Source organism: Micropterus salmoides, unplaced genomic scaffold, assembly GCF_014851395.1.
Source record: "Micropterus salmoides isolate LMB-PRFRI ecotype aquatic unplaced genomic scaffold, ASM1485139v1 Ms_hic_scaffold_16, whole genome shotgun sequence".
Taxonomy (NCBI): Eukaryota; Metazoa; Chordata; class Actinopteri; order Centrarchiformes; family Centrarchidae; genus Micropterus; species Micropterus salmoides.
Genome location: NW_024040707.1, coordinates 8,239,429 through 8,266,442, shown reverse-complemented (window position 1 = coordinate 8,266,442; position 27,014 = coordinate 8,239,429). Strand labels below are relative to the sequence as shown.

The following is a 27,014-nucleotide window of genomic DNA, read 5'->3' as shown; positions in this document are numbered from 1 at the left end:
TATCACAATATCATCTTGAATGGAGACATTAAGGTCTGAAACTTCATGGCAATCTATCCAATAGTTGTTTCACTAAAAACCACAAATATTAACCTCATGGTGGCACTAGAGGAAAAGACACCAAAGTCAGTAGCGTTCATCCTCTGGGGACAATAAATGTCTGTACACAGTTTCATGTCAATCCATCTGTTCCTGAGATTTTTCGGTCTGGACCAAAGTGATGTACAATGTACATTTCTTAGAAATATATAGTATAAAATGTAAATATTAATTTCTCTTTTAAAGATTAGTATCATGTGTTAGTTTGCGCTCTCTCTCTCTCTCTAATCAAATTAGCTTTAATGGCATGAATGTAATAACAACATTGCCAAAGCATCATATATACACAACATAAGAACAATCAGCCCCATACATTTCATTAAACAATTAAAGCGTAAAGTAATCAAGGTGTATGTGTGTTTGTGTTTAAAAAGAGAAAAATAAAATAAATAAAACAGTAAGCGTGTGTGTTTGTTAAAAAATAAAATATATTAAAAAATAAATAAATAAAACAGTAAGCACGTGTGTGTTTGTTAAAAAATTAAAAATATATCAAAAATAAAATTAATAAAACACTAAGCGTCTCTCTCTCTCTCTCTCTCTCTCTCTCTCTCTCTCTCTCTCTCTCTCTCTCTCTCTCTCTCTCTCTCTCTCTCTCTCTCTCTCTCTCTCTCTCTCTCTCTCTCTCTCTCTCTCTCTCTCCTCTCTCTCTCTCTCTCTCTCTCTCTCAAATTCCAGGATGCAATTTAGATGCAAATGATCTCACTTCCTGTCAATTTCCCTGATGACCAGCTGGGAAAAAAACTTCCTGGCTCTCAATCTAAACCATGACATTTAATGTTAACATTGCAGAACTGAGAAGTGAATCACATTGAATTTCCTGAACTGACATTTTATCTCTATTAGTCTCTCCTCATTGCCACTTTTTAAAAAAAAAAATTTTTTTTACATACAATGAAATAAGCAGTGGTGATCCCACTTAATTACAGATGTTTCCTCATTAAACTGCTGTAAATAATGCTCCAGAGGGCTTGGTTGTGGGTGCAGTTACCTGAGGGTGTGGCTGACGGCGGCGGGACTGCAGTGGGCATATCAACACTCAACTTTCTCCTAGCTTCCAGTACTGGATTTTCAAACTGGGTCTTCTGGTTGATGTGGCTACACAAGGAAGATAACAACATAGATGAACAAGAACTTTAAATAGTAGAACAAGTGTTTCCATCCTGTTGTTGTTGGCATTCTGCTTGTAACACATCCTACTATTTTATTCATTCAGTTATCTGCGTCAGTTGGCTACACACAGTCTGATTGCTAACTACTGTTTCTGTTTTTGTATTTGTCTGTGGCCTTACCCTTTAGCCTCACAGAACACAGCTTGTCGTTGTTGTTGATACTGTTCTTTGCCTGTCATGCAAACCTGTGATTTGACTTTGAGGCCTGGGTGTGACACAACCAATGCTGAGTAGATGTCACATAGCATGCAGGCTGTTCTACTACAAAATGTAAACCACAAACCCAAACTTGTCTATGCCAAAAGCGTAACACATACAGATGGATTGAGAGCAAGTTTAAAAGAAATAAAAAATTTAATGCCCAGTGAATTCAAAGAGAATTGGATAGAGAGGATCAGTAGCAATCTTTGCTTTGATAGCCCACATTGCCATTATGGGAACAACATCTGCTCAATGCATTGTAATCCCAGGATCAAAAGATTCAATAAACTGTAGAAAGATGTAAACGACAATGCGCCCCTTTTTCATGGCCATAGATGGCCTTTTTAAACCTTTCTGAAAATAGACAGGCTTGCAAACCCAGGATGTGCAGCTATAATATGGGGAATTTGCACCAAACACACTAAAAACCATTAATGATTTGCAGGTCACACCTGTGTGCAGAAACATTTCCTGCTTCGAAGGGGAATGTCCCTCCACGGTTAGATGGTAATGGAGAGAGGTAGCTCATCTGCGTAATGAGCTTTAACAGTTGTAAATCCCGGTCATGACAGCACCTTGGGAAGACAAAATGCATTGATGCTGCACAGTGAATCAGCCCCATGCTGAGACACTGATGGTATATATGTGTGTGTGTGTGTGTGTGTCAACAGTACTCTGTGCTCTTGCTGTGTATGACTCATGCACAGAGACACCCTCCCCATTAAGTCTGGAGAGATAAACATTCCCCTCTCTTTCATTTCCACTCTTTCATTTCCTCTGCTGCGCTCTGTCTCACTTTCTCACTCCTTGATTGCCACACCTCATGTTTTTGTTTGTCAGTTGAGGAAATAATGAGACTTTGTGTCAAGTTGTTGCATTTGGTCGTTCATTCACAACTAAGTTTGCCAGACAAAGAGACAGAAACAGAGGAGATGCAGCCTCTGAATGACCCTCTTGCATAACCCGCCCCCACCACCACCAATTCCCCAGCCTGCAGGTCTCACCCTCTTTGTCCACAGTAATGGCACTAAAATGAAACATTGTGCTCTTGTTTACACTCTTGATCAGAATGGAATCTAACCCTTGTTCCCCTCTCAGGGACCCTAAACTTTCATTGTCTGTTGTCTTCACTGTCTTTTCTTTTTCACATACACACACACACACACAAAGCTGGAACCCACCAGTGTTATCTGTACTGACATAATTGCTTTCTGCAGCACTGTGGGAACTCACCGTATGGACAATAGCATATGCCACTATCATATACAGTATTCAACTGAGATTCAACAATGTCACGTTTAATATGTCTATACCTCTTGAATTCAGCAATATGGCTTTTAGTTGCAGAAGATGTGAAAAGAGTAACGCATATAACAATTTTTAAAAAAGCGTATCAACCATGCACACACAGCTCCAGAGGACTCACACAGGTATACATGAAGCCCTGAGTTGAGCCTTTTCACTCTCACTTCAGCAAAGACAAAAACAGATTGAATATGAGCATGCAGTAAGCTATATCTTTTAAATCCACCACAATTCACAGCTGTAGCCCTCTGGGTCCCGTCAGGCACAGGGAGTAGTTTACTCACTCTACGTAGTAGGTGCCATATTGGGGGTCCACAATCTTCTCCCAGCCGTAGGGCAGCTCTGAAGGGAGAACGGACAGGGAGAAAGCAGACGCAAATTACTTCAGATACTGCTGAGGCACTACATGGACAATTGGACACATGCAATGAGGCATCTTTGACTGGCAGCTTCACAGCATGCTTACCTACACACAGAGAACAAGAGGCCTGCATTTATTTGTCACTATGTGTTTAGGGCTTAATACACACTGTGGAGGAGGCAGGGGAGAAGGAGGAAATACTGAGTTGTTATACGGCCTCCCTGGAAAGTAATAGCCTTTCTTTCCAGTTGCGTGTATGCGTGCAACATCTTGAGTTTACGCTCCTGTGTGAAAAACACATGCGGCTCAGAGGAGATCTTTACGCAAGAGGGGCCATACAAAATTGCCTTTTGAGAGATGCTGCACTGATGAGCTCCCTGCATGTGTCCCAGAAGCTATTAGGAGGAGAGGGGCAGACTAGAGACTGGAGGTTTGTGCTGTGTCACCGGCATGACTGTGACCAGGCGTGCTCAGCTGTTCAATCTCCGTCTGTTAGCCAGCGCCCTCTTCAGAGAGGCAGGGATGTGGCTCATGGACACGCTGCACTATGCAGCAGGGAGTTGGGATGGAGTATAACTGTGTTTGGGCAGGAGGACAGTATATGAGTGGGACTGAGGGGATTAAGTGCCCATGAAAATGTTACTACCACACCAAGTATCTGCAGATATTGTCTCACCTCCTTCCTCGCATTTCTCAGGAGGCTTAGCCTTCTTGGCAAGGCGGGGGTCCAACCAGGTAGTGGTCTTGCTGTTGTGACTAAAGTAAAAAAGGAGACAGGGCTTTAGGTGCAGTAAAATTAATTTCAAAAGCATTTAAGATATGTGTCAATTCAGTAATTATGGCTGGCAACTCTCAGGAGCCACTAGCCCAGAAGCTATTCCACCAGCTCTAATAAACAGAGCACACAGCTCCCAGAAAACGGCAAGTATGGCTAACTTCTAATCTTTTGGGATCAGATTATTAAAGAAGGTTTTAAAATATTAGTCAAATTTTAACAAAGCTCAGAGGACCCTTTAAGGTAAAGGAAGAGAGAGAGCGGGAATGGGACAGAGTAAAGAGGGAAATGAGGAATACATAAACTACACAAAAAAGAATGAGCAGCTGCAGAGATCATAAAGAGCAGAACTGAGAGAACAGGTCTGGGGTGGCGAGCTCCATTTGGCCTGTTGTTTCTCTGGCTGGGAGAATGAGCTATTGATTTAGCAGCGAGCATCAGCACCTGGCTCTGTGACTGCTTGCCACACTAACAGGCCAGGTAAACAACTGCTTTTAGCACTAGCCAACAAACCCGACATCACACACAGGGGAAATAAAAGAAAAACTTAATCGAGGAAAACACAACTGCCATTGCTGTGCCTACAGATAACTTCCATGTCCAACACCTAGTTTGATACAGTACAGAGGAATGCGTTGAATGTAAAGTAGAAAGGACTCCCTGCCAGATCTCACACATTTGGCTTTAAATGACGGTAAAAGAGATGAACTGGGGAGAATGGGAAAACAATGCCAGCAAGTAGCAATAGAGAGGCTACTTACTCTATGAAATACACCATGCCGGTCTCAGTGTAGGCCATCTCCCAGTTTTTGGCAAGGATTCCTGACTTTCATCCTGTGTGTTCCATGCACGCAAGTCCATAGACCCGGCTGACTGGCTGTAGCTGGGCACTGTCTTCCTCCACTCCGCCTTGTCCTTGTGCTCTGTGGCCCGGCATTTGGAGAGGGACATGGGCATGGAGACAGAAAGAGGAATGGGTTGGGAGTAGGGGTATGGGAGGTGGTAGAAGGAGAAAGAGACAGGAGGTGAGAGTGTGGCGCCATTGGATCTCCTTTGGGCTTCTTGCATCTCTCCCTGCTGCTGCTGTCGCTCGAGCTGATCTTCCTCTGTACACTGGGTGGATGGTTACATCCACAAGAGAGGAAGGGGTAGAGAGAGAGTACACAGAGAGAGGACGGAAGCGCAGCAATTGCCATAGGATTTGCATGTCAGCAGCAATGAACAGGGAACTGCCTCCAAGGCAAGGGCAGGAGCTGACCAATGCCTCAGCCCAGCCGCGAGCGCCACATCACAACTCTATTAGTATCACACAGGCTGCTGCATGTGTATGTGTATTTGCCTAATCTTTAATGTGTGTGTGTGCCAGTCTGTGTGAGGCTCTTATCTGCAGGTTTTCATCTGGCTGTGTATGACCTAGCTTCATCGTGGCATTGAATGCCCATGTCTGTTTAGCTGGGGTAATTGAATGGCAGGGATGGAAAGTGACAGCTGTTGACTGGGAAAAGCCAAGAGCTTTTTAAGCTGAAATTGGGGCCTCTCTTTCATGATGGAACCATAGACGGGTTTCTGTACTTATAAAGTCGGAATAAATGACCACATACAGACACTTGCTCTAGGCTATAGCAGCTTTCAGCCCTTGCAGAGAAATATAAACGAGGCTGTTGCTGATGAGGACATGTAGGCTTCAGTGACGAAAATGCTAGGACACAAAAGAAAAATGGCAGTTAACAGTAATGCATGACCATTATTAAACTACCTTCAGGGCATAGAAATGTGTCTGCTGCTACCCCTTTTGTTGTACCTCCTCACCACTTTAACAATCCGATCCATCCACATGCTGACAAAAGGTATAATAAACTCCCTTCGAGATTATACTCGTGAATAACAGAATTAGGAGTGACATCCTTCTACGATGAGTGTTTTTTCTTGGCTGGGCTCCACACTGCCATCATTACTGCCCAAGGCCACAGTCGATGTGTCTGACAATGTTTCTCTCTTTTTCTCTTGTATGTAAGATAAGTAGTTACACGCTCACAGAGCTTTTTTTCACTAATTTCATCTCTGTCCTTTGACAAGTCTCACAGTGTAAAGATGCTTTCCCCTTCCTCCTGTGAATACTTGGCAGGGTTCATACAATACATACAAATAGATTTTTGTGAAGTGGAACTAGTTAAGACATACACTTTAATTTCTCCCTGTTGAATATTAGTACAGAGTGGTCAGTCTATTGAACCACAGTAATTGGCTTTTCTCAAGTATCAGAAAAATACACCAAATAACAAAATGGGCATTGTTATACAATATGGATTGGTAATTTTTTTCATAACTGAAACCAGCCTAAATAGACTACAAGACATGTATCTGCAAGACATTTAGATTGTTTTTTCTGGTTTGGGTTGTGTGAACTTTCTTGCCATTACAATGTTATTGCTGTCACTAACGCATATAGTGTATATACTGAAGGCACTAAGCTCAGGTGTGTCCTCAAGGAAATGTCATTATACTGTCAAATTCCCTGATCCCAAAGACCCATCTGTAACATAAAAGCTAGTTCAACTTCACAAAAATCTATTTGTATGTATTATATGAACCCTGCCGAGCATTCACAGGAGGAAGGGGAAAGCACCTTTACACAGTGAGACTTGTCAAAGGACAGAGAAGAAATTAGCATGGCTTATTTGGGTAACAATTTTCAGTGGGAGTGCCATCATACTACACTAGGACAGGGTGTGTTTGAGGCTGTGTTTGAAGCCATAACAGAGAACAGGACAGCTGAGGGAGCCTGGTACAGCAGGGCCACAAGCTGCTACTTTTTCAGTTGGCTGGTTTAAGATGGGTAACTTGTATTATGAGTGAAACATATTTCATATGGATGGTTATTATATAACATGTTGGCACACAATTCTGACCATGATTATTTTATTTTGTAGTGTTTTATAATAACAGAAGTTAGAGATTTTCTAAGTACTTTCATAATGAGGACCATTCACCATATGCTGAAACTTGTTCTGATTTTGTTTTTGCCATGGGCCATGTGAGGACACTCTTGTGAGGGAATCAAACAAGGACAAAGTCTATCCCTCTAACTGAGGGATTGTGTCTATTGATCTCTGACAGGCTTTGGCTACTTCTTGACTTTGCAGGGCTGTGATTTAGTGCTGACCTTGCATGCAGAACAGCTAATCCTGAGAATGTTTGTTTGGAGAAAAGAATGATAAGGGAAAAACAAAAATGTTCCTGTTTTTTGCATTCGGAGAATAATATAATAAACTGCTGGACAAAAACGAGCAAACAAAAAACTGCTGGGGTTTAAATTTGGAGAAAAGAAGTGCTTTAGAAACTAGCTCTAAGAACTGCAGAAGTAGTAAAATAAATAGATAATTATGGCTCTCACCACCCAGGCCGTTGACCATAGGAGGCCTCTCTTCTTCCTCTTCCTCCTCTGGTGCAGCGCTGTCCTTTCTGTCCATCTTACTGACAGAGGTTGTGCGTTTTCGCTGGACCTCCGTGTCAAATTCTTCATCAAACAGAACCTGGTCCACCAAGTCTGGCTGAACAGGGCTGGGCTCTGCAGGTGGCTTAGGGGTCCCATAGTAGTTGCCTGAAGAAAAGGGAGAAAGAGGCAACAAATCTGAGACTTTTTTGACTATATTTATTGCACAATACACAATCCTTGTATCCTCCATTACTACGTAAAGTAACTAACCTTAACCCTTACACTTAGCTAACCCAAAATCTAATCTAATCTTAATTCTAACCCCACAACAGCCCCGCATTGATGCAAAGACTGGGAAACTGTTAAGCTGATGATACACGGTGCAACTTTTTGAGCAATGTGGCTGGGCAGTCTTGCTAGTGGCTAGTCCGACTATGTTTTGAACGGATGGCGGCGGTGCGGGGCGGGTGGAGGAGTGGTGGGGGAAGGGGATTACGGTAGTTATCTTTACTCATTACCATTGACGGCAATGTTGCCCTGCACGATTGCTCTAAAAGTTGCTCCCTGTATCATCAGCTTTAGAATCCTTGCTTGGAGGATTTTTCCACCATTGTGGGAACTGTGGCAGTTGTTTTAATGTGAGGCATAGGGGAGTCTGATTATTAGCTACTAATCATATCTGGCAGAGCCATACTGGTTGGAACAAATGAGGCCAAGCTTTTTCTGACATAACTCAAGTTTTGGGAACAGTTTTTGGAACAGTTTGTGAGATAAAGGAAAGTGTTTTATCTCGCAATTCTTAAAGCAAATTCATCTTTACTAACTCCCAGTGGGTACCACCATTGCTGACCCACCCTGTTGATCCGTAAGGTGAGATTTACCCACTGTACCACAGGCTCATCCAGACTCAAACCTGCTGATTAGCCGCCCTACCATCTAGTAGGAGCTTGTAAAGTAATGGAGACATGATCCCTCACTGGTATCCCGTCTGCGAAAAAGCAGACTCCCATTCAATCTCTTGTTTATGTACTGTTTTACTGTATTTCTAGGTGTTTCAAAACATGTCCTTTTATTTATGTTTAACATAAATATTATTAATTTATTAGTTTTATGATTCACTACTGTAGTAGCCAGAGCCCTCAGACCAAAGCCAAAAACTGTTGTGTTGTCATATTTACTGCTTCATTCCCCAGGGAACTGTGACTACAGCATTTATGCCAAGGTAGGTTCTCATGCATTCAATTGCCCCTTTAAGTCCATCAGCTTGCCTTTGCTGTCATGTTGATGCCTAATGCAGCAAACAGCCTTAGTCCACAGAGCGAGTCTTTCTCAACTATTGGAGAGGGGTGACCCACTTTACCACTGACTACCTTCTCTCTCTGTGCAAGAGAATAAGGAATAACAGAAAGGACGAAAACCTAAAAGCAGAAGAGGAGAGAAAATAGGTGGGAGGGTATGGTACAAATATTGATTCACTGTTTGTTCTCTGTCCATGGGAAACCACAGTCCTCTAGTGTTTGTGTGGATTGTAGCATGGTTAAGAGTGAGATGTGTCTGAGTGGCTGAACATTTTATTGTAACAGTTAAACAGCACATCTGGGAGTGGACAGATACTGTGACGAAGGAGTCTACTGGGAGGAAGAGAGAGAAACGAGAATGGGAACAAAGGAGGAAGGATGGGAGGCGAGAGTAAGAGAAAGAGAGCACTTGCTTACAGACAAAACATTTGTGGAAGTTAAGATTCCACACAAACAAAATGAACTTGTTTTCTTACAGTTTAATTTCTCTCATTTGAATAAATATCTTCAAAACCGTATTAAACTATTGTTTTCCATAGGAAGGCAAAACAAGATAGGATACAGATTGATTTGCATTTAAATACAAAGTCATACATAATACTTGATTAAGGTAATCACATTAATCCATGTTTTAATTCATGTAGTATTAATTTCAGTACCTTGAAAACTATTAAGTCCTATACTAGATTTGTAATTATTAGGATGCTTAATGATGGAACGCGTGTTGAGGGAGTTAAATTAAAAGTGGTAATTTGCTTTATGAACTCCTCGGTCTCCTCGAGGTGCACATACCCTCTGTAAGTACCTATTAGCAAGGAGCTGGGACACAGTGGCCACAATAAGGAAGTGCACTGAGATAGATCAAGTTTTAATTATACTGTAAGCCACAGTATGAAAAGCAGTCAATGATGAGAATGTATAACTTCATCCATTGTGGATGTGAAACTATACAACTGAAAAACTGAACCTGAACTGGAGGCTGGGTGTTGTTAACTTTACCTAAAGAATTTAATGAGATATCTCTTTGAGGAGTCAGGTCTTTGGGCTAAATTAATTAAATGAGCTGTTTGTTTGAATCTTATGTGGCTATTCATTTTACTTCAAGTTATTTTAACAAATGCAGTTTAATTAATGCAGTTTAATTAGCATTTATATCCAGTGAATGTTGTGTACAGCGCTACCCAGGCAGTCAGTTCTATCATTTTATTTAGTGCAATGTATAATCTTATTGTAATATACCGTAGTAATTAATTAACCACAGTTCCATTTAATATAGTTAGAATTCTCAATCCTATTAATATTCTAATGTGACAAAGAAAACTGTCTCCCGTCTTTCTTTTGATGTGACAACTGAATATTATGTTTTATACAGTCTATGGTTTTATCATTTCAAAAGATTTCAACTAGCTTTAGTAATAACAATTAGATTTAATTATTGATAACAGCCAGAACATGGGCAGCAAAAACTGAGCAGATCACACGGATGGATATTTGTGATTCCAATAGATAAATAATAGATAAACAAGTAAATGAACAACTAAAGAATATGAGATTTGATACTACTTTACATGTGGCAGGCATAAAAACAAAACAAAAATGAAGACACAAAGAAGGAGATTAAAAAGAATAAAAATAGGCACTTCACTTATTTTAGTACTTTCTAGTAGCAACACTGGTAGACCCTACTTGAGAGATGTACAAAGGTACCAGTTAGTTTACTAAAAAATTGTTGTTCAGAATGAGCCATTTGTTGTTCTTCTAAATCCAATGTAGTTATAGCTGTCGTAATAGCTCATCTAGTGCCGTGTAGGCTGCTGCTAAACTTTCCCTCACGACTGATCTCTTCAAGAGAGCAAGCGAGTGAGAAAACCCTGATCTAACCTGTCTATAATCCTGTCTCATTAACAAATGTCTCATTATCAGGACAAAGAACTTCCCTATTGGGATGCCAGGAATAATCCAAAAATAAGTTTGAATAGGATGTCTGGTCACCCTTTGGTAACCCTGATGATGTCAGAGTGGCCACCTCAAATATTCCACCTTAATTACTGCATTAGATTAATGGGTTGTTCATTCTTAGGAAAAAAAAGAGGGGGAAGGCCTGGGAGCCACTATGCTAACAGCTCCCCATGAAAAAAACACCTGTTGATATGGGCACTGATTCAACACATGAACATGCTGTGCTCTATTATAAATCTATCAATGAGCAAGAAAACGAGAAAGATCGCAAGCGGTACCCTAATGATGGATCACATTTCTGACTGTTTCTATAGTATGCTGTACTGTTAAGTTGCCCACTCGCAAACATGTTAGCTACATGGGCATTTCAAGCAATTATACTGTACACAAAATGTATATTTACTACTGTTCTTTACCACATTAACTACTGTACCACTTCTGGTAACAGTAACAGCAGCAGAAACAGTGTGCACAGAGGGCTGATAATTTCAGCATAATGTTATTACATTAAAGTCCTTTTTGCAGCTTTGTGATAGTGGTGGGTGGACAGTGTAAAGTAATGCCATTTTCATATTAACAGCTGGGCAAACACTTTCTTGGCACCATCAGTGAATTACACAGCTATTCACTCATGTGACACAGAAGTGGTTACACGTCAAAGGGAACATTTTTTAAAAATGTGCTTCCCATGTACTAAGGCCATGTGTGTTTATGGGTGAGAAAGAATGCGTATAAAAGTGTGTGTGTCTGTGTGTGTGAGTATGTGTGTAGATGTCACGTCATCTACTTTAGCCAGCAGCTGCCAGCATATCTCATCTCCAACTCGTCAGAATCTGAATAAAATGTGAGTACAACTGTGACCAGCGTTTGACCAGCGCTAGATAACCATAACCTCTCTGAAATTCATAATATACTTCAAAATAACTTTCATCAGAGGCTGTGATGGAAATGCTAGATAGCAAAGATTCATGCAGCAGGTCATGTCATTCAGCAATGTGAAATGCTAGCAAATAGTTTTGTGTTTTCAATTGTTCACAATTGTTCAATTGTGATGTGTTTTTTGTGGAAGTGTGGAATACTTCTCAAGGGTTTATAATTTGCCTCCCGAAAAAGCTTTACCCAACCCAACTTCCCTCTGCGTTTATCCGTCTGCCTCTTTGAACCTGCCAGCCACAGTCACAGACCCTCATTAATCATTGAGGATGGGCTTCCACTCTCTTGGGCAGTGCCCAGTCTGTCCAGGCCTCATCACTGACTGCCAGTGCCCCAGGCGGGTGAAGCCCATTTTGTGCTCCAGCCTTGGCATAGGACCCGGGCCCTGCTTGGCATGGATGCACACACTTTGCAAGCCAACCTTGTCAACCCTACATTCCTCTACTGTGTGTGTGTGTGTGTGTGTGTGTGCGCACGCGCGCGTGTGTGTGTGTAGTTTCACAATCGACTGTTAGATGATCGGAGTCGCATAAATAGACCTCTTTTGTAGTTTATGTTCATCCCCTTAGTCTGTATAGTGACACCCAATATAAAATTACCAACCCTTCCTTTCTTTACTTTCATCCTTATTTTTTCTTATTGAGCTGAGGTATGAAAGAAAATGTGTCTAGTGTATTATTATCAGAAGGGATTTTGTTTAAGGAAAGGAGAATGTCATTACTTCATTTGTTTATGGGTTAATTGCACATGTCGTCAATATAAAAGCAATATTATTTCTGTGAACAATTATAATATATTGTATTTCATTTAAAGGCATGTGATATTTATTTGTCAAAAAGGCTTAAAAACATTTCATTTCATATTCATATTGGTTGTTAGTTAAAATGATTTGTATTGTGTGTAAACATGATTAATATGTGAACACAAGTTATGTGCAAATTATTTGTGAAGCTACATAGAAGCCTTTTGTGTTTCTTCTGTTTTATTCTGTAGTTTTCACGGTGTTCATGGTGCATGGTGCACGTTGAGAGGAATAATAAATCGACACCCGTTTGAAACTCTCTGCGTCTTGATCAATAAATCCAAGGGGCCGCTACAGTGAAAACTCATCGCTGCACCAGCCCTGTCATCCCTGGTGAGAAGCTGACGCCATCACATCCGAGGTCCAACTACCAACCTGATACCAGCCAGTTTACATCGCTTCCATCCAACTCCTGCACCCAGGCAAGACTTGAAATGGACAGCATGCTTAAGGTACAACTAGAGATGCAAAAAGAGACACTGGATGCCAAGGAGCAAAAAGGCTAAAAAATGGACAATTTCTTCACACGCAAACTTACAGCATAACTGAAGTGACTTAAATAATAACGTGGTATTATAAGGTCAAAATAACTTGTGAGCTAATTCTCAGTTCCTAACACTTCCAAAAATTGTGACTATTTCAAGACCAATGTGCTTGTGTCATGTCTATTTATGAAAAGGTTGAAGGGTGAATTTTGTTGTTACTGCAGTTTTACGCTAAAATCCTTTTAGATGTCCATAATCTGCTAACGCTTGGCATAAAAATTACTCTGTAGTAAAAGATAACTACAGCTTACAAGTGCAAATTCAGGCGTAGGACAATCAAAGGCTACACTCGACTTAAAGCAGCAGCACAAACAAACAAGATGTCACGTAAAGACACACCATGCAGGTCCAGCTCACGTGAAAGAAAGCTAACAGAGAAAGGCCAAGAGATGCATGACCAAGACACCAGAAAACGTGAGAAAGCATTTAACAAGACCTATGACTCTTGGAAGCTGGTAGCTAGGGAGACTAGGAAAAAATTAAAAACCCTCTGTTCATCAGAAGACCTTAATGAATTACAGCAAGACATTCAAGCAAAGCATGATGACGTAGGCCAGCAGTATGAACCTATCCTACGTAACGGTAACACCACACCAGAGATTGTAAAGAAAATGGATGCCTGTGTTACGCTAACAAAAGACATTTGTGACCTCATAAGTAACCGTCTAGAGACCATTAATCAAGATTGTAATGACCAACTTGAGAAGGAAAGGGTAAGAGAAACATTAAACAAAGATGAATATGGGTCTGTCTTTGGCCACACTAAAACTGAAACGGTAAGCTCAGCGGAGTCACCGGAGAGATTGAGCAACCACTCCAGCTCAGCCAGTACCCACAGCAGTAGAGTAGATGCACAAGCAGAGCTTGCGGCTAAGCTGGAACAATAAAAGCCATGAAAGAAATCCAAACACAGCAAGCACATCTTCACAAGTTAGAGAATGAATGGAAACTTAAAGAGGCAAAAATGTTAGTAGAAATTAAGCAAAAGGAGGTGGAAATGCAACAACAGTTGGAACAAGAGAGAGCCAAATTGCAGCAGTTACAAGCAGCAAAAGACGTTGCCATAGCAGCAGCTCGTGTGAGAGCATATGATGATTTTGAAGGTTTTGAGAACCATGATGAGGAGATTGACAAAACTAACTCTGCTTGCTACAGAACGGAAACTGAACCTCGATTAAATCCTGATGCTGCATCCTTCCAACCTCACCAAGCTGCTCATGAAGTGACAATGACCCAGGAGTCTGTCAGTCTAGCCCAAGCAATCGCCAGCTCATTAAGCATGAATCGCTTGCCGGTCCCCGAACCAACCACGTTCAGTGGTGACCCTTTACAGTTTACAGATTGGAAGATGTCATTCATAGCTCTTATTGACAGAAAACCTCTCCCTCCAAGTGAGAAGATGTTCTACCTCAAAAATTATCTTGCTGGAGAGGCGCGCAAAGCTGTAGAAGGTTTCTTTTATCGAGATTCAGAGAGCGCATACAATGGAGCATGGAAAGTCTTACAAGACAGATATGGGAACCCGTTCATCATTCAAAAGGCTTTCCGAGATAAGCTCATGAGATGGCCAAAAATCAACACTAACGACCCATTAGCTCTACAAGGGTTCGCTGACTTCCTCCAAGGCTGCACTGAGGCGATCCCACACGTCAAAGGATTAGCTATCCTTAATGATTGTGAGGAAAACCACAAGTTGCTCAAAAAACTACCAGAATGGATAGTGCGCAAGTGGAGTCGAATTGTTGTTGAGGAACTGGACACATGCGGAAGCTATCCAGACCTTGCATCCTTCACAAAGTTCCTGAGCAAAGAGGCACGGATAGCCTGTAACCCTATCGCTTCTCCATTGTTGATGAATTTCAAGGCCATAGATGAAAGATCACTAAAGAGAGCCAAAGCTTTCAATATAAAAGCACAAACGAAGAGTTTCGCTCAGGAGAAACAAGAAACAAACGGCAGTAAACCAAAATCACCTTGCTCCGTCTGTAAAAGTGAAGCTCATAACATCACAAAGTGTCCCACCTTCGCAGCAAAGAGTGCTGAAGATAAAAAGGCATTCATCTGTGAAAATCGGCTGTGCTTTGGGTGCCTGAGGAAGGGTCACATGACCAAAGATTGTAAGAGGCGACACACATGCAACATATGCAGCCGTCGTCACCCAACCTGCTTGCACGATGACAGGAAACAAAGACCTGTGGAAGCAACAACGAATACCTCCACTTCCACAGAAAACCATGCAAGCTTGGAAATGCACAAGGTCATGTCCCATACATCAACACAACGTGCTGCCGCTACCTCAAGTATTGTCCCAGTCCTTGTGTCTTCAATACAAGAGCCACACAGAGAAGTACTTACATATGCAATACTGGACACACAGAGTGACTCCACGTTTGTCTTAGAAGATGTACTTGACAAACTGAACGTGGATGCCCAGCCAGTAAAACTGAAACTGAGTACTATGACGGCTATTGACACAATCATATCCAGCAAGAACGTCCATGGTCTGCAAGTTCGAGGACTGCACTCCAAGAACCACATCCAAGTACAGCAGGCCTACAGCCGTGACTTTATCCCGGTGGACAAGTCTTACATCCCAACGAAGGAAACCGCATTACTGTGGCCTCATCTCAGACATTTGGCAGATAAGTTACCACCCCTTCAAGAATGTGATGTAGGGCTCCTGATTGGATATGATTGTCCATCAGCACTGGCTCCTCTTGAGGTCATCATTGGGGAGGAAAATCAACCGTTTGCACAGAGATCAAAACTAGGATGGAGTATCATAGGCTCATCAAACCCTCACCTAGACAGACAAGGAAGTCAGAGCTTTGTGCATCGGCTCACAGTAAAAGAACTGCCAATTCCATCGGCGACAGATGTTCTAAAAGCCCTAGAATCAGACTTCACAGAGAGAGCTTATGAAGATAAATATGTGTCCCAGAACGATGTTCATTTCATACAGTTCCTCAGTGACAACATCACACAGAAGAAAGATGGGCATTATGAGATGCCCCTCCCTTTCAAGGGAAACAGTCCACCCAACCTACCAAACAACAAGAGACTAGCCACAGTTCGCCTGCAGTTCCTTAAGAAGAAATTAAAGACCAACAAACAATATTACGATCAATACAAAACATTCATGGAAGAAACAATTAACAAGGGTGATGCAGAGCCTGCCCCTACAACATCTGCTGGAGAGACTGAGTGGTACCTTCCGCATCACGGCATCTATCACCCCAGAAAACCAGACAAGCTGAGGGTTGTATTTGACTGTTCAGCCAAATTCCATGGGGTTTCTCTAAATGACACTCTTTTAACTGGACCTGATCTTATCAATCCTCTGGTAGGAGTTCTTTGCCGCTTCAGGAAGGAGGGTGCGATTATCTGTGATATCGAAAGAATGTTTTATCAGTTCTCGGTTACTCCTGAATCCCGGAATTATCTGAAATTCCTCTGGTGGAAAGGTGGAGATTTGGAGAAGGAACCACAGGAATTCAGGATGGCAGTTCATCTCTTCGGAGCCGCCTCATCCCCAGGATGCGCCAATTTTGGCTTGAAACATCTGGCACGGCAACACAAAGCTACCTATCCATTGGCATCAACATTTGTAGAGAAGAACTTTTATGTTGATGACGGGTTAGTCAGCGTCCCATCGGTCGAGGAAGCCAAGAAACTGATCACTGAGTCACAGGAGTTGTGCAAAAGAGGAGGCCTACGCCTCCATAAATTCAACTCAAATGAGGAAGCAGCCCTCGCCTCCTTAGATCCCTCAGAAAGAGCAGCAACCATCGAACCTCTGGGACTCGATCCAACCCTATCAGAGCGTGCACTCGGCATTCAATGGTCGATTAAAACGGACACTTTCAGCTTTAGCAGCAGCTTAAAAGATCAGCCTTCAACCCGGCGTGGTTGCCTTTCTGTCATTGCCTCTCTTTATGACCCACTTGGATTCATCGCTCCATTCAGTCTAACTGGAAAGCGTATACTTCAAGAGCTGTGTCACAGAGGCATCGGATGGGATGATCCACTCCCAGAAGATCTGAGGCCACGGTGGGAGGAGTGGATAAATGGGCTTCACAGGTTGAAAGAGGTTTCAATTCCGAGATGTTACCACCCATATGACTTCCACAACATTGTCAGAGTAGAGCTGCACCATTTTTCGGATGCCAGCTGCGTGGGATACGGTGCATGTTCTTACCTCAGGTATAAAAATGACAAGGATGAAGTCCATTGCAGTCTCGTGTTGGCGAAAGCAAGAGTTGCACCCTCAAAGGTCACAAGTATCCCGAGGCTAGAACTCGCGGCAGCCGTGGTTTCTACAAAAGTCAGTGTCATGTTAAAAGGTGAACTTGACATAAAGATTGATGAAGAGGTTTTCTGGACAGATTCACAAGTAGTGCTTGGGTACATTAACAATGATGCCCGCAGGTTCCACATATATGTTGCGAACCGTGTTCAGCTGATAAGGGATAACAGTGATCCCAGTCAGTGGCACTATGTAGACACCGCAGAAAACCCGGCAGATCATGCTTCCCGAGGTCTTCGTGCTTCAGACATTCATTCAACAAACTGGCTGCGAGGACCGAAGTTTCTCTGGGAGCGTGAATTACTTCTAACACCCAGCGCTCCATCAGAATTACTCGTGGGTGACCCAGAAGTCAAGACAATTCAGGTGCTTGCAACAGAAGTCAAAAACTACAATGACATCCTCAGGCGTTTGAGTCAGTTTTCCTCCTGGACAACTATTCTTAAGGTTGTGGCAAGAATCAAGAGGCTGGGGTCTAAACAGAAACAACACAGTGAGTATGTGACTGTTAAGGAGCGTGAGAAGGCTGCAGACGAAGTGATTAAGATCTTACAGCAGCAAGCCTTCCCCCAGGAGATAAAGATGCTTCAGGGCAAAAGAGACCTTCCAAAATCAAACTCTCTTTTCCGTCTCCACCCTATCTGGTCTGAAGGACTCCTCCGTGTTGGTGGGAGATTGAACCAGTCATCGCTCTGTCACAAAGTCAAGCACCCTGTCATCTTATCAAGTAACAGCCACATCACCAAGCTGATTGTGTCCCATTTCCACGCTAAGACATGTCATCAGGGGCGAAGCCAGACTTTAATGGAACTTCGGGCCAACGGATTCTGGGTAATTGGTGGGAGCAAGTTGGTTGCTAAGCTGATACATGCTTGTGTGTTTTGCAGGAAACTGCGACGGCCGACAGAGACACAGCAAATGGCCGAACTTCCCAAAGAACGCGTCGAAGCCTCAGCACCTTTCACATACAGCGGCATGGACTGTTTCGGCCTGTTCATTGTAAAGAAAGCCCGCAAAGAATACAAAAGACACGGCTTGATTTTCACATGTCTGTACTCTAGAGCTGTTCATATTGAAATGCTCGAAGATTTGTCAACAGACTCATTCATCAACTCATTGAGATGCTTCATCAGCCTGAGAGGAGCTGTTCAACAACTACGCTGTGACCAAGGCTCTAATTTTGTTGGCGCCAAGAATGAGCTCAAGGAAGCACTTAAACAATGTGACACTAAGCTACTGGAAATCTTCCTGACTGAGAAGCAGTGTGAATTTGTCTTCAATGCTCCCTCTGACAGTCACGCAGGCGGTGTCTGGGAACGCCAGATCAGAACTGTTAGAAACGTGCTGAATGCCACCTTTGCACAGTGCCCAGGTCGACTTGATGACGCCTCCCTCAGAACACTGCTATATGAGGCCATGGCTATTGTTAACAGCCGCCCATTAACAGTGGATGGAATCAATGATCCTCAGGCACTGGAGCCTATAACACCGAATCACCTCATCCTGATGAAATCTAAAGTTGCTCTTCCTCCTCCTGGAGTATTTGTCAAGGAGGACCTGTATGCGACAAAGAGGTGGAGAAGAGTTCAGTATCTTATCGAACAGTTTTGGAGCCGCTGGAAAAAGGAGTATCTGTTGAACTTGTCCATAAGACAGAAATGGCACTCACCTCAGCGCAACCTCAAAGTGAATGATATTGTCATTATTAAAGATGATAATCTCCCAAGAAATCAGTGGCAACTTGGACGGGTGATTGAGACTGTTCAAAGTAGTGATGGCTTAGTTCGTCGAGTTAAAGTGCAAGTTGGGGAGAGGAAACCTCATAAAAAACAAGATCTTCCAACCAAGCCCTCAGTAATTGAGAGACCAATCAAAAAATTGGTGCTCCTCCTTGAGAACTGATTAGAAGAAAACAATTGACAACACTGCACACCACTTTATTATGCGTGAGGCTATATAGTTACACCTCTGATAGCTTAAGTTAAGGCTATTCATTTCAAGAAATCCTGTACAATTCATTTAAATTTGTGTATTTGTTCATTCATTGTACTAGGATTTGGTGGGAGTGTAAATGTCTGATAAATCGCATTAATATTCTCCTACATAGTATTATATTTATATATTTAATAAGACATTGTAGTTCTACAGTGTCACCTTGCCTGTTCTGCTTTTATTTTGAAAGGTGTCGTTTTCTTCTTATGTTTTTTTTGTGACGCTAAACTTCCTGCTATTTTCTCTTCACAATGTGGTGCTCACGCGTCGTCGGAAGAACGGTAAAAAACTGGTAAACACGTTATTTATCATGTTCATCTATTTGAATCTTGTAAAGAAGGAGTTTACATTGTGATTTTATTATTTTCGTATCGTTTGTACATGTTATTTCTAAGACCTACGAACTGTGAGCGTGTCGAGCTAGAGAGCGTGATAGCCGATGGCGAAAACCATTTGATTAGCGTCCTTGGAGAGCGGAATGAGGTATGAAAGAAAATGTGTCTAGTGTATTATTATCAGAAGGGATTTTGTTTAAGGAAAGGAGAATGTCATTACTTCATTTGTTTATGGGTTAATTGCACATGTCGTCAATATAAAAGCAATATTATTTCTGTGAACAATTATAATATATTGTATTTCATTTAAAGGCATGTGATATTTATTTGTCAAAAAGGCTTAAAAACATTTCATTTCATATTCATATTGGTTGTTAGTTAAAATGATTTGTATTGTGTGTAAACATGATTAATATGTGAACACAAGTTATGTGCAAATTATTTGTGAAGCTACATAGAAGCCTTTTGTGTTTCTTCTGTTTTATTCTGTAGTTTTCACGGTGTTCATGGTGCATGGTGCACGTTGAGAGGAATAATAAATCGACACCCGTTTGAAACTCTCTGCGTCTTGATCAATAAATCCAAGGGGCCGCTACACCTTTGCACCCTCCCTCCTCTGTGACTTCTGGCCCATTGCCCTGTTTCTGTCTAATCCACAGCTATGCAGCTTTGCCTCAGAACTTCACAAAGCCTATAATACCAAAAAAGACCCTATTATAAAATTGTTGTCGGAAATTTTGTCCAGCAAAACAAGGGGACGGTGTGAGAAATACATTATAAGTTGCTGATTTAGGATTTCACTGTAACTAACTTGTGAGAAATTAGCATTGGTCACAGGGTTTTTCCTAATAAAAGGCTGTTTTTACAATAAATGTCTGCTGGCATGTAGGTGAGAGTATAACATAGACCAATCAGAGAAACATCTCTGATGCCACATACATTTGCATTTCCTTTCTTAGCTCAGGAAGAGTTTTTGAGTGTATGCTAATACTCTGCCATTTGTATTCCTTCATCTACCATTTGTTGGCTGTTGTTCTTTGTACTTGTTCTGTACTTAAGGAGAGGAAATGCTGAGTTTGAGAGAGTAACGTGCGTTCTCTCCGTGGCCACGTTACATAAAGAACGATTCATAACATCTATTTGACTCCGTATTCTTTGGGAAGGAATTATTTTCCCTGACGACGGTCAATTTAAATTCTAGTAAAGTCCTTGATTGTCAGGGGGAATACATTTTGTAAAGCACAAAGGGGATTTCATCATCTTTATGCCCTGTCAAAGTGGCCCCTAGCAGGCCTACAGCTACAGACTGTAACTGTCAGCTAGAATCAAAGTACCACAGCACTGTCTGGTCTACATTACTGTACACAGCAAGTAGTTTGTTGCAATCTGATTGGTCAACTAGACATTTAGAACTTAATCAAATCAGCATGGCAGCACGAAACATATTACTATGCCATTTCCTTGCAGGTGTTAAAGATTTATAGAATAATTAAATCGACTTTCTTTAATAAATATAATTTAAGGTGCTGTTAGATTTCTCCTAGACTGTCCTGTTAATACAGGTACATGCCTTCCTTGTGTGTGGCAAGCCAGAGAGCAAACAGTTTTGTGACTACAGTTAAAAATGTTTTTCAAAGGCTACATGTTAACATAGATGGGTTAACGCAAAATGTTTTATGAGATAAAAACATGCAATGTTTTTAAATGATTACATCTATCTTTTTTCAATATATTTTGACTTTTGGGCTTTACAATGCTCTGGAGTTATTGGAAATGTATGTTCAGCCTTGATGTTACTAGACGCTCTAGAATCCTCAATTTCAAGCAAACTGTCCAACAATATAAATACATGGTAACAGTTGTATCAGAATATTACACAAGTGAGCGAACTTTATCATTATTAATGTCAATCACGGATGTAGTCAGCTACAATAATGACGGTAAGCCCTCAGTCTCTTGTAATATTTCTTAACTCATGTGCATACATGTTCTTTGTCCCAGCCTTTTATGCTTTATCTGGTGTGCAGTTCTGTACTATTTAATATTTCCAATGAATCCTTGCACTGACCCATGCTACTACCTTAAACCTGCAACATGTAATCATGGTAAAGCTTCCCATGCTGGTCGTGTAATATGCAAACATAGCCAGTAAAGGTATCTAGCCTAATGTAGTTCCACTACTAAAAGCCAGGGTACCACCAGGGTAAGAAAAATCTGCTGATTTGTAACCACCCTGCATTAGACAACTAGAAAAGAAAGCCCATGATATATTGGTATATGGAATAGATACTTAACAAATTTTAGCAATATCAACTTTTGTACCAACCCTACTGTTGTTAACTTTGAGTATCAGCAGAGAGAGACACCTGCTTTCCTTGAATTCTGCTGGTCCATTTCTGCTCCCTGTATATATGAATGATTCATATTACTGGCTTTTCTGTACTGTCCACGGTGAGGGGTAGAAAATTGGATATGCCCTAATTCACACAGATGTACACACTCTTGCACACATGCAAATCTAATTCTTGAGAGTCTCGACACAGCTAAGGTAACACGTATTACTCACACCCTGACATGTCCATCATTCTGTAAAACACAAACTGGCAAACTAATCTCTCTCTCTTTTTGTGTGGTTCAGATTTTCCCATCCACTTTGCTACTAAAACCTGCTTGGAATGCAGAGGGAGTTGAAAATGTGATGGATTAATGCTGAGGAGTAATCTCATAAACACACGCAATTTTCCTCTTTAATGCTCGGTTAAGTATTTTCATAATATTGGCCTTCTGAAATTTTATGTCATTGGTGAGCAATATGACAACCAATCTGGGAAAAGCTATATATATTGGTCTAAGTAAAGCGGAGGGACTGATTGTCACTCTTGGTTATAGATTAACCGTGGATATGTCAAGCCCTTGTTCACAGGTCTGGAGGATTAGTCACAGCTGTGATCATGCCTGCCTAGGTCAATGTTTCCATTCAATCAACCATAGATACAGTAAGGCCTCATTCAGACAGAGAAATGCAACATGTACTGAAGAAGCTAGGCATGTCAAAAGAGGGAGAGAGACAAATGAATAATGACTTGCTGCAATGAAAAAGTAGATGGGATGTCACACAAAGTTAAGTTCAGCTTTGTTACACAAAAAGAAAATTATTATTGTAGCAAGGCAGCAGGGAAGAAAAAAAACACACAAAAACAATAGAAGAGATAACATTTGAATATTACCCACAACAATTTTTTTATTGTAAATCTAATTTAAATGTGATTAATATAATAAACTGCAACAGCTGCACATTGCTGCACTAAAAGCAGATTATGGAATATAATTTAAATTAGGTGTGTTCAATGCAAATAAAATTCGATCAAATTCATGTTCCACTGCTGCTCCCCTGCCCCACCCCAATGCTATAACTCACACAACTGAAAATAAACATTAGTGAAAGTTTTAAAATGTTTCTCAGAGGCAACACATTTCTATGTGAATGGGCCCTTAGGCTAATTTTACAATCTACACTATACGGGCTGTAGCAAATAGTAACAGATCTGTAGTTAATGACTAACTCACCATGGGGAAATCATTCATTACGTGGTAATTATCTCTTCCTCCCTGCTTTCAAGTGTGTCTGCCTATCTGTCTATAGATCTGTGTTTGTGTGTGAAAAGTTTATCTAACAGTTTATCTCTGGCGACTCAGAGGTCATAAGTCTGGGCATTAATAATTAACTTTCTGAGGGCTTGTGTATTCAAGGTAAGATCCATTATTCATCCTGTTGACTGGTTCATAGATTCAGGATTGAAGAGCCAGTCTCTATATGGGACAGAGGGTGGACGAGAGAGCTCTTACGTAGCAAACACATGTCCGATACAGTGTGTAAAGGACCAGGAGTTCTTTTCAGCAACAAAATCACCTGGGGATATTTTATCTCCAGTTCCTTCATATTTATGGTGACAGGTTGATGACATAGGCAATGTGTTGACTTCACCTGATGACCTAACAGTGCACAGCATCATGTGGGGTTTCATCCTTAGCTGCAGCCCAGCCCCCAGGTTAGCCTGGGACGATGTACTGTACTTTCAATGGTCGGACGTCAATGTGAGCTCTGGTGTTGTTCAATTGTGATGTGGCAACACAACTGACTGAAATGATATTTGATTTTATCAGTTCAATGGCTAAACTACTGTTAAATCTATCTGCTATCTGTAGAAGCAGTGTATAAAGCCTATTTATGTAACATGTATGCACAACACCAGGGTTTTTTCTGGGGCATCAGAGAGTGACAGATAGTTAAAAGAGGTGTGATGTGTTTGTGTCCTTGTCCATGTATTTTGACAGTTCTTCATTAAACAGTAACTATCCTCCCATAATATTATAAGACTTTTCTTCTTCATCCTCTTCCTACCTGTCCCTCATTATTCATTACATGTCATTGATTTGCAGACTCGACTAATAATGATCATAATCAGGTTTTCAAAAGTCACTTGGGTGACTTGGGTTTGAACACTGTTGGAAACATTTGGGATAATGTTGCACTGAGCTCCTCTCTGCCCCTATCCCTCTCTATCTCTGTGCATTCTTATCCCATTAATGCATGTTACTAACTCGACATCTTCCCTTTCCCAGTAGTTTTGTGATTTCCTGTTGCTCTCCTCTCTACTCCTATCGATTTCTGCAGGTGTATCTGGCTTTGGAGCTGTGAAGTCTGGATCTGTGGCTGCGAGTCACCTGCTGCCCTCCTGTTCCTGCACATCCGTTCATACAATTATTATCATTGATATTACTATTATTATCAGTACCATTGTTCATTTTCTGTAGCACTGCTACTTTTAGTGTTTGCATGTCTGTGCAGACCTTGTGTTGGCTGCTGTGAATTGAAATAATGTAAGTACACAACTCAACAAAATATACTGTTCAACATAGGTCTAGTCGTAAAAATAAAGTAATGTAGTGTTGCAGTGTGTGTTGTGTTGAGACATACCATCATAGGTGCCACTCTCCAGCAGCAACCCACTTTCTTCCAGGTCACGAAATTCCGCCACACTGATGAAATTGTAGTCCACTCCAGGAACTTCCCCCTCTCTGGGCTGCCGAGTGGTGCCTGCCAACAGTGACACAGTTTAAGATAGAAGGAACATCCAAACAAGTGGAATGTGGTGGTAGTGGGGTCCAAATAAAGCACTCAGGGGTGCATCTGTGTCTACATCATGAATAGTCAACAGAGCTGGGACAAAAAAACTATGAATTCATTATTAAAATATGAAGCAGATAAAAAAATATCCTCTACAGAGCAGCACAGCTGTCAGAATACAGAGGAGGTGTAACTGATGATAATGATAATGAGCAGGATTTTAATTGCACTTTTTCTTTTACTTCTGTGTATAACATCACCTCTATTCCATAAGGATGCAATTCAATCCTATGTTAATGCAATAAATAAGTGAATGGAATTAGGGAGGTGTGCATCAACTAGATGAATGGGGGGAAAAAAGGAACTCCACCATTGACCTTCTGCATATTTATTGAATAATTACATGACTTTTGGATCTGCCGTGCACTCATTAAATAATTTCTACTCAATCCCACGCGCAGCTTGGTTTTCACTGCAATATAATGGAATATAATGATTAAACATAGAAGGTTTATTGGTGACTTGTCTGCACAACACTACTTAATAATCTTGTTTAGATTTTGTATTTGTATCAGACCTTTCCAGAGACATCCTGATTTCCAATAAACCAAAGAATGAATTTGTGAGCTCATCCAATAAACCAATGTTATTGAAAAGAACTTTGACAGTGAAGATCTGGGTGCATACATTTCTTAAAGATTACAGCTTTACCAACTGTTTCAAACATTGGGAAAGATTTATAAAAAGGCGACACTCTCCAAGGTCATGGGAGTAAAATTCACTGACATGTTTTACAACGTATTGTCTTTTTTCACGCCAGTGGGTATCGTCAAGGTCAGTTGCTTTATGACTGAAATGATCTTGAAGCAACAGTTGGAATATGATGATAATTTTTACTTTCTTCACCAAAAACACACTGCCACTCTGAACATCTGCACTGCATTCCAGTTCCTGCAAAGTTAGTCATTAAATCATAATCTACCATAACTGTTGCAACTGGTTAAAGGAAGTGTCATGTTTTGCCTTGTTGACGCTCTCATCTGTAAGACAAAGAAAATTACGTTATGCTCCCTAACTTGCCAACTCATCTTACCATCATCTTAGATGTAATCAGGGCTTTAACAGTACCTCAGCTGAACTGTTCTGCTATCTGGCTGTGCTACAGGCACAAGGGATTTTAACTCGGACTTTAATAGGATCCTAGCCCCATTCTTCATTTTCTTTCTGTGTCAACATCCATCCTGACTGCAGTATGAGCCATCACATCTGAAACAGCTTAGTCTGCTGCAAAGGCAATCTTTTATTATGTCAAACAGAGCAATCAGGGGAGACCAACAAAGCCACAAAAGGCGGAAATATGAGCTTGTTTTGGAATAGAGGATAGAGAAATGTGGTTATTAAGCTTTGTATTGTTTATTCAGCTGCCTAACCTGAAAATTCTCAAGTACCTTTTATCACCCTTACTATTTAAATTGTCATAAACCTATCACGTGCCTTTTTAATTTTAATTTTATAATCTGATATCTCAAGTGTTGCTGTAAAACATGACTTCTAGAGGTGATGTTAAAAGACAATAAGGTTAAGGTTTAATAAAGCAAATAGGGAAATGAAGGCTTTGGATGCACTCTACACTGATGTGTTACAAATTGGTGAATTCACAAAGCAAAGCATCTCTTCAGTCACAACACTTGGACAGCTGTGAGGGAAGAGTATGATTACACCCCAGCCGTGGATAGACAGTGAAGAGAGACTGCTAAGACTGTTGAAACTGTTATCTGAGCAGGAGCGCTGGGATAAGGAGCTTTTGAGGAAAAGAAAGAGGAAATTTACTGCCTCACTAGAAAAGCACACTGTTTTAACCTCCATCTTGTGTGTGGTTCGTCACAAGCATCTCTTTGAAGATATGAAACAACTGCATAAACAGAATAAAAGTGTAAATCTTTGTGTAGTTACTGGGTCTACAGGGGTTATCGTGGTTTAATAACAATATCTACCTCACCAGCATTATGTGTGAGCTCTATTTTGTGATGCAGGTTGAACACCCACTCAGTGGGGCACCAGAAGCCAAGTGACAAACCAAAAAGGCTTCCAGATGCTAAATTTATCTGAACAATAGAAAATAAAAAAGAAACAGAGGAAAAAACTAGTGTAAAATTATAGTAACGGATACCAGATCAAACAGTGCCAACTTTAAATTTCTACAACAACAAGAGGTACTGTAGAGGTAATGTCTGATGAATACAAGACAAATCAGAATAGCCTAATAACATTACTAAACTAGCTAATATTTGCTAAGGTTAATGTCGCAATGCTACTATTCATTAGTACAGGACCTTTTTCATGTATTTATCCTATGTAATAATTAAT

General features: G+C 41.0%; 1 pseudogene; it reads right to left on the bottom strand.

The window, feature by feature from the left end:
• Positions 1-27,014, bottom strand: part of LOC119905169 — a 118,350-nt pseudogene that overhangs the window by 22,907 nt on the left and 68,429 nt on the right.